The following is a 12944-nucleotide window of genomic DNA, read 5'->3' on the forward strand; positions in this document are numbered from 1 at the left end:
AAAGAGCAGGCCGGGTAGGTGGGGCTCGTCAGCCATGGAAGGCAGCCCATCTAGGAGAAGGAAAACTCCGATTTCAAACCTCCACTGCCTTGTGGCTATATCCACTCATGGAAAAGGCTTCAGGAGTTAACCTCGAGGCAAAATCCGGAGCTGGAGTCCCGAAGGCAGCATGTGTCGTTCTGCCAACTCCTGTGACATTGCTGGAACCAGTTGTATTGGCTCTTGCCTTTCAATTGGATCATTTCAGCAATGTGGAGAGGGGGGATCTGCTGCTTGGGTAACAGCCTATGCTCCATATTACCTTACCCGGGCTTCATGCTCTGGAGAGGACACTCCTCGATTCCGAGCATGTTACCATAGTCTCTTGAGACTGAAGGATGCCTATGAGGCTTCAGCAGTATGTGGACCGAGAACTCCCAGAACTACAAGCTGGATTCCAAAGAGGCAGAGGAACTAGAGACCAAATTGCTAACATGAACTGGATTATGGAGAAAGCCAGAGAGTTCCAGAATATCATCTACTTCTGCTTTATTGACTACGCAAAAGCCTTTAACTGTGTGGACCACAACAAACTATGGCAAGTTCTTAAAGAAATGGAAGTGCCTGACCACCTTATCTATCTCCAGAGAAATCTATATGTGGGACAGGAAACAATAGTTAGAACTGGATATGGAACAACTGATTGGTTCAACATTGGGAAAGAAGTATGACAAGGCTGTATATTGTCTCCCTGCTTATTTAACTTATATACAGAATACATCATGCAAAAGGCTGAACTGGAGGAATCCCAAACTGGAATTAAGATTGCCAGAAGAAATATCAACAACCTCAGATATGCAGACGATACCACTCTGATGGCCGAAAGTGAGGAGGACTTAAAGAACCTCTTAATGAAGATGAAAGAGGAGAGTGCAAAAAATGATCTGAAGCTCAAAATCAAAAAAAAAAAAAAAATGAAGATCATGGCCACTGGTCCCATCACCTCCTGGCAAATAGAAGGGGAAGATATAGAGGCAGTGACAGATTTTACTTTCTTGGGCTCCATGATCACTGCAGATGGTGACAGGAGCCACAAAATTAAAGACGCCTGCTTCTTGGGAAGAAAGCAATTACAAACCTTGACAGCATCTTAAAAAGCAGAGACATCACCTTGCTGACAAAGATCCATATAGTCAAAGCTATGGTTTTCCCTGTAGTGATGTATGAAAGTGAGAGCTGGACCATAAAGAAAGCTGACCACCGAAAAATTGATCCTTTTGGATTGTGGTGCTGGAGGAGACTCTCGGGAGTCCCCTGAACTGCAAGGAGAACAAACCTATCAATTCTGAAGGAATTCAACCCTGAGTGTTCACTAGGACAGATCCTGAAGCTGAGGCTCCAATATTTTGGCCATCTCATGAGAAGTGAAGACTCCCTGGAAAAGACCCTGATTTTGGGAAAGTGTGAAGGCAAGAGGAGAAGGGGACGACAGAGGACAAGATGTTTGGACAGTGTCGTGGGGTCACGAAGAGTCAGACACGACTTAACAACCGAACAACAACAAATAAGAAACTAAAATATAATTTTGTTTATTTGTATCTTTTCTCCTTACCAGTCTTAAAGTTACCATACTTTATAATGATCCTTTGGTAGCACTTGTTTTCTGATTATAAATATAACATACAAACGACAAAAATTGACTCTTGAAACTGTAGTGTTAAAATGAAAGAAGTGAAACATCTTAGTTTGGTGAATTGGTACCATTTTGTTGAGATCAGATTACAAGATGAATCAATTGCTATATTTTTCCATTGTAATGTGTAAAGTTTGAAATTGCTAGACTTGAAAAGCACAGTTGTGTCCCACTTCTCCCACTGACTGTTTTACTATATTTTTCCTATCTGCCTTTTTAATATAACTGCATATGTGTAGTCCCTGATTTTTGTAAGTTTCCTGTCTTTTGTTATTTTGATTGACTGCACAGGAAAGTCATGGACTGAGGAAAAAGGACACTTCCCAACCTCTGGCAAGACATGAAATTTTGTATGTATAGAGTGTTAAAATAATTAAAATAGGTGAAGAAAAAGTAGCCCTAAAAATGAAAGTGCTTTAAAAAATGAGACCTGAACTAAAATAGTTGCAAAACAATGAGCCAGCTGTCCAGCCAAGCAAGGTCACTGTATCATAACATTCCTGACAGTTGAACATTTGTTGCAAATGATAACAAAACATAAATAAATGAGAGAATGGAAAGCTTATTGAAATAAGTAGCACATTGCAATGTATTAATATGACCAGAGATGGCATTTTCGGGCATTTGCTTACAGTTGGAAGAGAAAAATAAACATTTGAAAGAAATATAAATATAGAAAGGAAAGAGCATCAGCATTCAACTTATCAACACAGCAAGACAATACATTGTGGGGGGCCCCACACACAGATACGAACAATTGTGTAGCAGCAATAGAAACAGCAGACCAGAACAACAATTATTTTCCTCCATAGATTCAAACTGGTTTGGCAGGATGCCAAATGTCACAATTATTTTGTGAATCTTCTTCATATGCTTAGAAGCTAAGAAAGTTGTTTTCTTTAAATGTTTTTATTCCTAAGAACTTTGATAGTTTTAGAGATGAATTTCATGCTTTTTATTGTGCCTTTTTAGGCTATAAGCTACTTTAGGTTTGGATTCAAATATGCTTTAAGTTTTTGTCTGCAACTTCTGCAACTGAAAGCTTACAATTGAAATATATATATTTGCTTATTTAATTTCTTCTTACAATTTAAGTTTTGTCTTTGTAAATGCTTGTAAATGCTCATGGTTGAAAGAATTTCAGATGACAGTCAAATATGCATCTTTTTATAAGGACGGATTTCTTTTTAAGCATTTGTACCTATAATTTTTACATAGGTATAAGATTTTTTGGATGTTTTCAGTATTCGAGATTTTATTTTATGCTTATAGAATTTAGAAACAATGTAAATAAATAAAGCTTGTAGAACTAGACAAGCTAATGTTTCCTAGAATCCATGAAAAGACTCATATGAATTTTGATGCCCAGATGTATTTTGATGATTGGAAATGAATGACTGATTTCATTTTGGACTTAATCCTTTTTGTGGTGTCCTTCACCATACACAAGTTGCATGAGTTGGTGCATGACAAGAGATACACATGGTAATGATAATCCAGTTTAAAACATTGCACTAATGCTGGTGTAACTAACAAGCAATATTTTGGCAAGTATTTAAATACAGGAATTTTAACTCTGTTTATTAAAAAAGCACTTTGAATCTTATAGGCACCCACCTCTTGCCATTCTCCTACAGTCTTCTGTGCCATATCTCCTTCTGCTACAGGAGGTCCTAAACATCTGAGGGGCAGTTTTTTGGGGGGAAACTCAGGGCAAAGGTGGATAAACCAAAACTGAGTACCTCCTCTTGCAAGACATTATTTCTGATAGCGCAAAAATTGATAATGGACTTCCTTGTTGTAACCCATCATCAATTTTCTCAATATACATATAAGTTACTGGCATATCCCAATTTTCTATGAAAGAACAGAACAAGCTAATCTTTATCCCTTGACTTTAAAATATCTCTTTGCAACTATCCATCAGTAAGTGAGAATGGACATCCAGGTACTGTATACTTTCCCTCAGCACCAAATGTGCTAATGTAGACATTTTGAAATCTGTTGTGGTTTGAAGCTGGATAATAAAAAGGAGGAGGGTTTTTATGTAGTAAACATCTTGTCACTTGTTCTTTCTACATGTGACTTAGGGCCATCACAAATACATTTATCTCCAGAAAATATAAGAATCAGATGAATTCAGAGATTATTCAGCAACAGTCTTCTTGAAGCTAGTTAACACTGATGTTGGTGAATGAATGAATTTTGTTCAAACACAATATGTTTGGAATTCCTCTCATGATTTGCTTAAAAAACAATTAATCCAATTGTTTATGGTAGTTTCTCAAATGTATGGCTACACTGTTTTATATTCTGTTTTGAAATTGTTTATCTAACCAAGTATTAATGTCCCTTTGTGTGTGTGTAATTTGGCACATACTTAATGTTGATTCCCAACAACTAACTATATATCTTTAAAATTAGTCCTTCAGAAATATTAATTGAGAAATGAAATATGCAATGTATTTTTTGCTTGATTTATTCGCCGCCACCCCCTCCCTGCCCAGCTGAAGCAACAGCCCCATGAAAAGCCCAGAAAGGTAAAATATTTATGGGCTGTGTGCTTCATCTTTAAGGGACAATGTGGGAAATCCTTAGGAGGCAATGCTGCTGAGAAGCCTACCTATCGTGGCTTGGGATTAATTTGCATAACATTACCCAGAGTACTTTGCAGTTTCACTTTACTGGGAAGAATGCTATCTTTCCTTTCATTTAGGGAACAGATGGTAGCACAGAGGGGCTGACTGGTAGGCTGTTTGATTCAAAGATTTGTCCATAATGAAAAAGGAGTGTCAGTGTGGCTGCTGTATAAACATGGAGTGCGGGGGGGGCATCCGTGGTAGCTCTTCATGCCAATCGAGAATTAACAGGAATGTTTATCATCAATTTTCCTTAAATACCAGTCTCATAACAAGTGCACAGGATCATGCCTGCCGAATATGTTACATATATAAGAAGTTGTACATAGAATAATTGCACACCACAATCTACACGCAGCAGTCAAAGCAGTGTGGAAACCAAATGTGATTCTCACAGGAACACAAGCTCATGAGAATACAGTGTTTGTGTGCAAGGCAATTTGACCTCACCTAAGATTTAGTAAGCTAAATCTTCTTTTACCTCCTTATTTTCCTCATAGCAGTCCGGTATTACTGTTTTGATTGCAGATCATATGAATAACTGGTGAAAGTGAACATACTGCTTCTTTTGCAGTGCTCCAACCAATATATTACAGTACTTCCACTTGTGGCATCCGCCCAGGTCATGAATATTGGTGTGCCATCTGAATGGACCAATGAGAGTGCTGGAGAGGCAGAGACGAAATATAAGGCTCTCTGCAGGAGGAGAGATTGGAGTTCGAGGAAATTGAGAGTGGGAGTTTGGGAGTTTGGAGTGGAGAGGGGGGTGTTGTAGTTGATAGTGGATGAAGTAGGATGTTCTGTTAAGAGTCAGCAACATTATACCTTCATTACCTGTAACAAAAAACAACTTCTATTTGGTTCTTTTTAAAATGACACATTGCCTGGACCTCTGTGATTGATAATAAACAATGCTGAGGTAATCAACTGCTGGCAGCGACACGACACGTAGCTTGTGCCCTTTGATTGGTGAAACAGCCAAGGGACAGGCGGGAACATGACACCACTCCACAAAACCATATCAATTAATGACTCCAATTCACACCCAGATTGGTCATTCTTTGTGTATATGTATTAACACTTGCATCCTACCTAATATTATTTTTTTTAAAAAAAAAATGTATGTACAAAGTAGAGTCTTAAAAATTCTTGAACTGATATTCCTAGAAACCATACAAATTCTTTGATGTGGTCAATGCTCCTCCAGTCTGCAAGACCCAAGCACTACAGGTAGATCCTACTCATCTCAGGCCCAGCTCTTTATTCCTTACGCTCACACTCTCTCCTCACTGTTGTTGCTCGTTTTCAGAAGGGACTCCTTAACTTTGGCATGCTTGCTTTAATGGTGGGCTGGCCATTGTGATCTGGGCTCCTTGAGAAGGCTTCAGATTTTGAGAGGCAGTGACCTGTAGCTCAATAGGTGAGAGAAGAGAATACCTGGTTGGGGGGGGGGACCCAAACATTAAGAGGATGGGTTGGCTGACTGCCACAAGGCTCTGCATAGGAACCACAGGTAGAAGGGACATGGAATGCTAAAGAGTGCAGCATGGACTGGCCATGAGGGATTTTACAGCAGAGGTGGCAGGAGCAAGGGGAAGATCCTTTCTTATCCAAAGACCAAGAGAACATGTCAGAATTTGCCAGCTTGAAAAATGGATGACTGAGTGATGAGGTCTTGCTTAAATTAGATGGAAGGGAACAGAGAGGACAGGCCTGGACTTCTTGCACTTCTCTCTCTCTCTTTCTCTCTCTCTCTCTTTTTTTTTTGTCTAGAACTTCTAGCTTCCATTGGAAGCAGCCAAAGAAAGCTCTAACCTGTGTCTGATTCACAGAATTAGTTCTTATACGCAAATGGAAGACCTGTAAAGGTGACACTTTGGGCTGCCATTTTGCTTAGAACAGCAGTGGGGAGAAGTAGAGTCTTTCTTCCGTTAATATTTTCCCAGCTAAAAAATCAATGGAAAGAAACCACCCCTAGCCTTTCGGGAGAAACAAAACACTGTATCTGTATCCCCTCCCCTGCCCCTCTGCCCACACCTTGCATGTACAGTGCAAAGCTATTAAGCTGCTTCAGTCAAACAGTTCAAATGTAGGAAATGATGCAAAGGGAAAGGGTTAATATATAACCTCTGTGCATGGGACCCTAAATGTTTGGATGATCCCAATATTTGGTTCTTTAAGGGAGACACCCTTTTGCCTGCCATGAGAGTTTGCACATGTATGAAAAGCTATCCCATGAAAGAGAGGGAGAAGACTACAATTAAGGCACTGTCTGTCATAAATCGCCAGGAAGACTGTGTCATTTTTGTGTTGTGTTTCACACATGGGGCACTTCTCTATAACTTTCTGCCTGTATTGTGAAGTGGTGCAGACAAGAAGGCCTACAGCATGCCATTTCTTTTTTTTTTCTCCAAGCATGAACTGGCTCCTATCCAGCTGAAATAAAAACCATGAATCACTCTGAAATACTTCTTATTCATTCTGAGCCTTGTCTTCCAAGAACAACTCTTAGGCAAGCACTATTGAGAAGAATGAGGGCTGTGTGGTATTAAAACTTGCACACAGCTTCCATTCTTTTTAACAGGGATTAAACAGGAAACATTCCCGGTGGAAAATATTGTCTGAGAAAAGCTTAGTGGTCTTACACTCTAGAAGAGTGGTGTGGGATGAATGATCACATTATATTTGAAATTTCCCCAACCCAGCATACTCCAGGTGCACTGGACTGTGGCTCCCATCATCCTCAGCCTTCATGCCTCCCTAATTATTATATGTGCGGTCTCTCTAATAACCATGCAGATTCCACTTTTTTGACCTATAGACTCCTTTTTCTTGAGCAAAACCAACTACAACTCTTGCCTTATTTTAATTGCAATCAATATACCAAGCCATCCAAAACCTGTCAAAGATTTCCTACAAACCCTCTAAATTCTTTTCCTAGTCAGTGTGTTACATGGCTGTTTCATTTAACACTGCATTGCCCTATTTTTGTTTATTGCTCCCAGCCTTCCCCCCACCCCATCCCTGTTAAAAAAGTCTCCGTTCTATTCCATTTTTCATTGTCATAACTTGCATGGCCTCCCAAATCTCTCTTCTTTTACTCTTCGGTATTTGCTGGCATTACAATTTGGGTGCTATTGTCAAAATCTTCACTGCTGGTGTAAAACTGTGATAATTTCCAGGAGTGCATTGGAGGGCTAGCAATTCAGATAGAGAGTTCATTTACAGAGCCAACTGTGGACAGAAACATGCAGGTTATTCAACTGCATATAAAAAGCACAAAAACTACGCTGGATTACACCCAAGGGCAATCCACTTCAGCAGCATTATGTCCCCACAGTGGGAACTCTTTGCCCTTGGCAGTTGGATATTAATGCAATGACAACTCTCCAGTGCACTCCAGCAGGTAATATCTTATCTAATTAGATAAGTATCTTATCTAATCTTTTTTTTTTCACCCAGGCTGTCCAAACTGGTGACAACCACTATATCTTGTAGTAGATAAAGTCCACAGTTTAGCAATACACTGTGTACTTCCTTTAATCCTTCCTGTATTTCCCACTATTCAACTTACTGGGATCTTATCTACTTTCTTCACATCATGTGTGATTTTTATGCCACCATGATGCACCTCTACTTACCTCATATCAAAGGCCTCCTGAAACATGCCATTCTTTTTGTATGGGGTTGCTTCAGGATTTTGATCATTTTGCCCATTCTTTTCCATGATTTCTCCAGTTCTACAAAATCTTACAATATCTTATTTTCCAACTGTGCTGGGAAGGAAGTATCTTTCATTCTGATAGAAATTCCAAGTATCTGTACTTATTAGGTACCCAGTGGATAGAGAGACAGAATAGGACTCTGGAGAATAGGGTTCAATCCCCACTTGACTATGGAAGCTCATTGGGGAAGCGGAGACTTGTCAAGGTTGCTAGAAATCAGTTTCAATATTATGACATGTAACAACAACTGATACTTATTAAGGCTGGGTAAGAATTCTGTTTCAATTCACTTTTAGTCAAAAATTTTACAAAATTGGAATATAGATGAAAGCAAAACTTGATACATTTGTGCATCCCCTGGGATGGGTGATACTTCCATTTCAGTTTGGTGTTTCTGTTTTTAATTAATATTTACCAAGATTGGCAAAATGTGACTAGAGGAGAAAGATAGATTTTAGGCACATGGAATTTACACATCAGAAATTATCAAGGTAAGTGTGGTGGAATGCCCACGTCACTCCTGTCCATCATATGGAGCTCAAGTGCAGGAGCCTATGATAGGACAGGAGGGGCGGAGTTAGAGTGACAGTTGGAGACAGAGAGAGACAGCGAGAAAGGGAAAGAGAGGGAATGGAAGTGAGAGAGTTAGGACATTGAATTGAGTTAAGACAGAGATTGGAAAGTTGGGGTGTTATAGAGAATAGGAAAGAGTTAAACGGAATAGAGATTAGATACATGATCAGAAAATGTTGTTAAAGTGGTTACTCTGAACAAAAGCACATATAAGTAAACGTGTAATCAAATCCAATTTAATGAAGGATCCTCAGCAACTGTGATTTACATCTGTGATTTACATGATCAATAAACCTGTTGTATTGGCAGCACGTGTCTGAGATACATATATTTAATTAGTGTGGACTAGATCCACTGGTCGCAGCATAAAAAGAAGCAATGCATCATGAGGGTGGACCTGTGTTTGAGGAGAACCAACAAGGGACACTAGGGGGATGCGACAGTAAGTCTTGTTTAAATACACATGATCATTATGTCACCTTATATTGAAGTCATTCTGTAAAACAACTGAAGTCAGTGAAGAAAGTACTTTGCCACTTCCTCTATGAAGACTCCTTGAATTGGATCGATAGCATCTGATTCACATTCAGTTAGATTTAGTAGGCCATGGAAATCAGTGGGATTCAACTTGGTCACTTAATTTTCATTGAGTTATTAGTTAGTATAAGTATGAATAATTCTGGATCCAACCTAAAGCCACCCCTCCTGCATTTATGTATAGTGGGAAGCTAGATGGACCCATTCCTCCAAACCCTTCTTGGAACTATCCCCAGTGTATAGGCAGATCTAAACTACATTGCTTAACTTAAGGTTTACAATGTTACCTTCATGCTGTCTGTGCCATGATCACAGTTTGCATAATACCCCGCATCGTCTACCCCCCCTCGCAAAACCTGCCAAGCACTACACAATAATGTACAACTTTAAGAGTAATTGTAGAATTGGATCCATGCACGACCTCCAACAACATGCAGTACATTCAAGCAATTTAAATTTCTTTCAGATCACAAAGAAACCATGCTTTTAAGAAAAATAAAAGCAGCATGACCCTTTGACTTTGTTTGAGATTATTCCTCCGCAATAATGTCCTTGTCAGAAATTCTTACAAGATACATGAAAATAAGGAGAAAATTCATCAGGGCACATAAACAACGGTTTGATCTCTCATTATGTTTTTCAGTGATTTCCCCCACTCCGAACATTAACAAGCAGGATCTAGCATAAATTTTTGGTACAATATGCATCTTTTAGAAGGAAATGCATAGGGTTAGTGGAAGAGAGCCCACTTACCAAAAGGGAGTTCTTGCTTACCAGTAAGCTAGAGGGGATGCTTCTGAGGGAAAGCAGCCTTAAACTGAGTCAGATCCTTGGTCTGTCTACTACAATATTGTCAACTCTGTCTGACAACACCAGTTGTCCAGGGGTTTACACAGGGCTCTTTCCTCGTCCTGCTTGGTGGTCCTTGGATTCCCCAGAATAAAGGAGACCCAGCTCTGCTTAATTTAAATGAGATCCATGGGTTCAGGGTGGAATGGTGGCAGATACCTTTGCTTCAGTTAGTCTTCGTAAGAAACATTTAGTCTACCTATTGTTCATAAAAACAATTCATATGAAGATAAGTCCTGTTTGGGACTGATGACAAATGAAACGTATGTGTTTGTGACAAGTTCACATCTGGAGTTTCACTGTTGTAATATTTACTTTGTCTGAAGTGGTTTATTGGAAAATATGGCTCTTTCTCACCTCAGGAAAAAAAGGATGACACAATGGAACAAATCATTTTTTGAGATTTGTGAAAAAACATACATAGGACGTTAGGACAGCAAATGTTGCATTCATAAATGAATGCCGGCCTAGCTGTTGCCTGCAGCAGATGGGAGAGTAACAGCTTCTACCTACAGCATCACGCCATGGAGTGACAACATAAAAATAAAAGTGAAGAGATGTGAAATGCAGCATAGTGTGCCTAAACTTAATAGGTAGGGCTTTTGTGCTGAAAGCAGAGAAACGATGATAGAACATGCAGACTTGAATGCTGCTGTAGGCTGTTGTGACTCTTGATGGGTTCAAGAATCAGGTATTTTCTTTCATGCAAAAATACAGGATGGAGGGGTCACCCCACTAGTATTCACCAGTGGGGTTTCTACGCATTATTTGCTGGAAGGGGGGGATGAAACATACTCCTGAGAACACAAAAACAATGCTATAATGTGGCACAAAGGGGACATACCAGGTTTAATGTTGATCATAGCAATCAGACATGATCAGATGCACACCTTTCCTATACAACAGAGGTCGTCAACCCCCGGTCCGCGGCCCAGTGCCGGTCCATGGCCTGAGCCGCGAAGACAGACCTCCCACGTCCCCTGCACACACTCCCTTCCCCACAGCTGCTTTGCACACATGGCAGAGTCAGCGTGAGTGCTCCCCCACCCCTTCACACATGCACCTGAGTGTCCAAGCATCTGCGCAAAGGGGTGGGTGTGCGGGCATGCGGGCATGCAGGTGCCCCTGTGCATGCACGAAGGGGTGGGGGAGTGCTCACACCGGTTCTGGTGGGTGGGCAGGTGCTCCCCCACCGCTTTGCGCCTGCACCTGAGAGAACGCACACGCCCACACCCACCTGTGGGGGGCTCCCCCACCTTCCTTGGAGGCTCAACCAGTCCGTGGTCCCAAAAAGGTTGCGAACCACTGCTATACAACAAAAAGCAATGAGACAAGGGAGGAATGTAACATGATCATACTTTTTAAAAAAAAATGTTTCATTCTAGGAATAGTTGCAGCAGCTCCTTATTTATTATATACAGTATGTTTGTGAGAGAGCCTTTTCCAAAGGAATCTACATATGTGATATAAATTAGGCACTAATATAGGGCTGGGAAACCCAGATTGCTGCAATTGATAGAATGATAATACAGGATAATTTAGTGAGCTACAGATGGGAATTCAGTTCTCAATTGTGCTTCCCAGAAGAGTCAGCTGTGTGACCCTGGATCAGCTACATAGTCCCAGATCAGCCACCAAAGAAGCAAACAGTAAACCTCTCCTGAGTATTCTCTACCTAGAAAATTCCAGAAAGGGTTGGCATGATGTGGAATCAACTTGTTGTTGTTGTTGTTACTGTTGCTGTTGCTGTTGCTGTTGCTGTTGCTGTTGTTGTTGTGTGTGCTTTCAAGTTGCCTGCAACCCAAGGACTCCCATGAATGAGAGCTCTCCAAACTGTCCTGTCCTCAACTGCCTGCTCAGCTCTTGTAAAGTCAAGCCTGTGGCTGTAATTGGTCTTCCTCTTTTCCTTCTGACTTCCACCTTTCCCAGCATTATTGCCTTTTCCAGAAAATCCTGTCTTCTCATGATCTGCCCCAAGTAGGACAGCCTCAGTTTCAACATTTTTGCCTCCAGAGGTAATTCAGGCTTGATTTGATCTAGGACCCACTTCCTCTACACACCCATGCATGGTGATCAGAAATACAAAATGATGATCTTCATTTTGGTTACCAGTGACACGACTTTACACTTGATGATTTTTCCTAGTTCCTTCATTGATGTGCTTCTGAGTCTCAGTGTTCTTATTTCTTGGCTGCAATCTCTGTTTGGAACTATACAAAGCCAAGCTACACAAAATCTGTTTTACAATTTCTTAATTGTCAATTCTGAACTTGTGTAGCTCTTCGATAGCCATGGTTTTTGTTTTAACATTTAAATACAGTTCTGTTTCGGCACTTTCTTCTTTCACTTTCACGAGAAGTTATTTCAGGTCAGTCATTGCTGTTTTCAGCCACTTACATAGGCATCCTTCAGTCTCAAGAGACTTTGGTAACATGCTCTGTATGGAGGAACTGGAACAGCATCTAGTGTTTCAACGCTGTATGCGAAGCTGGAATGTCCTCTCCAGGGCACGAAGCCTGGGTAAAATAATATGGAGGATAGGCTGTTACCCAAGCAGCAACCCCCCTCTCCATGTCACTGAAATTGTCCAATGGAAAGGCAAGAGCCAATACAACTGGTTCCAGAGACGTCGTAGGAGTTACCAGAACGATACGAACTGCCTCTGGGACTCCAGCTCCGGATTTTGCCTCTAGGTTAACTCCTGAAGCCTTTTCCATCAGTGGATATAGCCACAAGGCAGTGGAGGTTTGAAATCAGAGTTTTCCTTCTCCTAGATGGGCTGCCTCCCAAGGCTGACAAGCCCCACCTACCTGGCTTGCTCCCCCACAGCATGGACGACGATGGTGGGGCCTCAGTTGGGGTTTGAAGTCAGAGTTTTCCTTCTCCTAGATGGGGTGCCACTAAGATGGTGTCATCTGCATACCTTAGATGATGGATGTTTCTTCCACC

This window comes from Pogona vitticeps, chromosome 1 (assembly GCF_051106095.1).
Source record: "Pogona vitticeps strain Pit_001003342236 chromosome 1, PviZW2.1, whole genome shotgun sequence".
Classification (NCBI taxonomy): domain Eukaryota; kingdom Metazoa; phylum Chordata; class Lepidosauria; order Squamata; family Agamidae; genus Pogona; species Pogona vitticeps.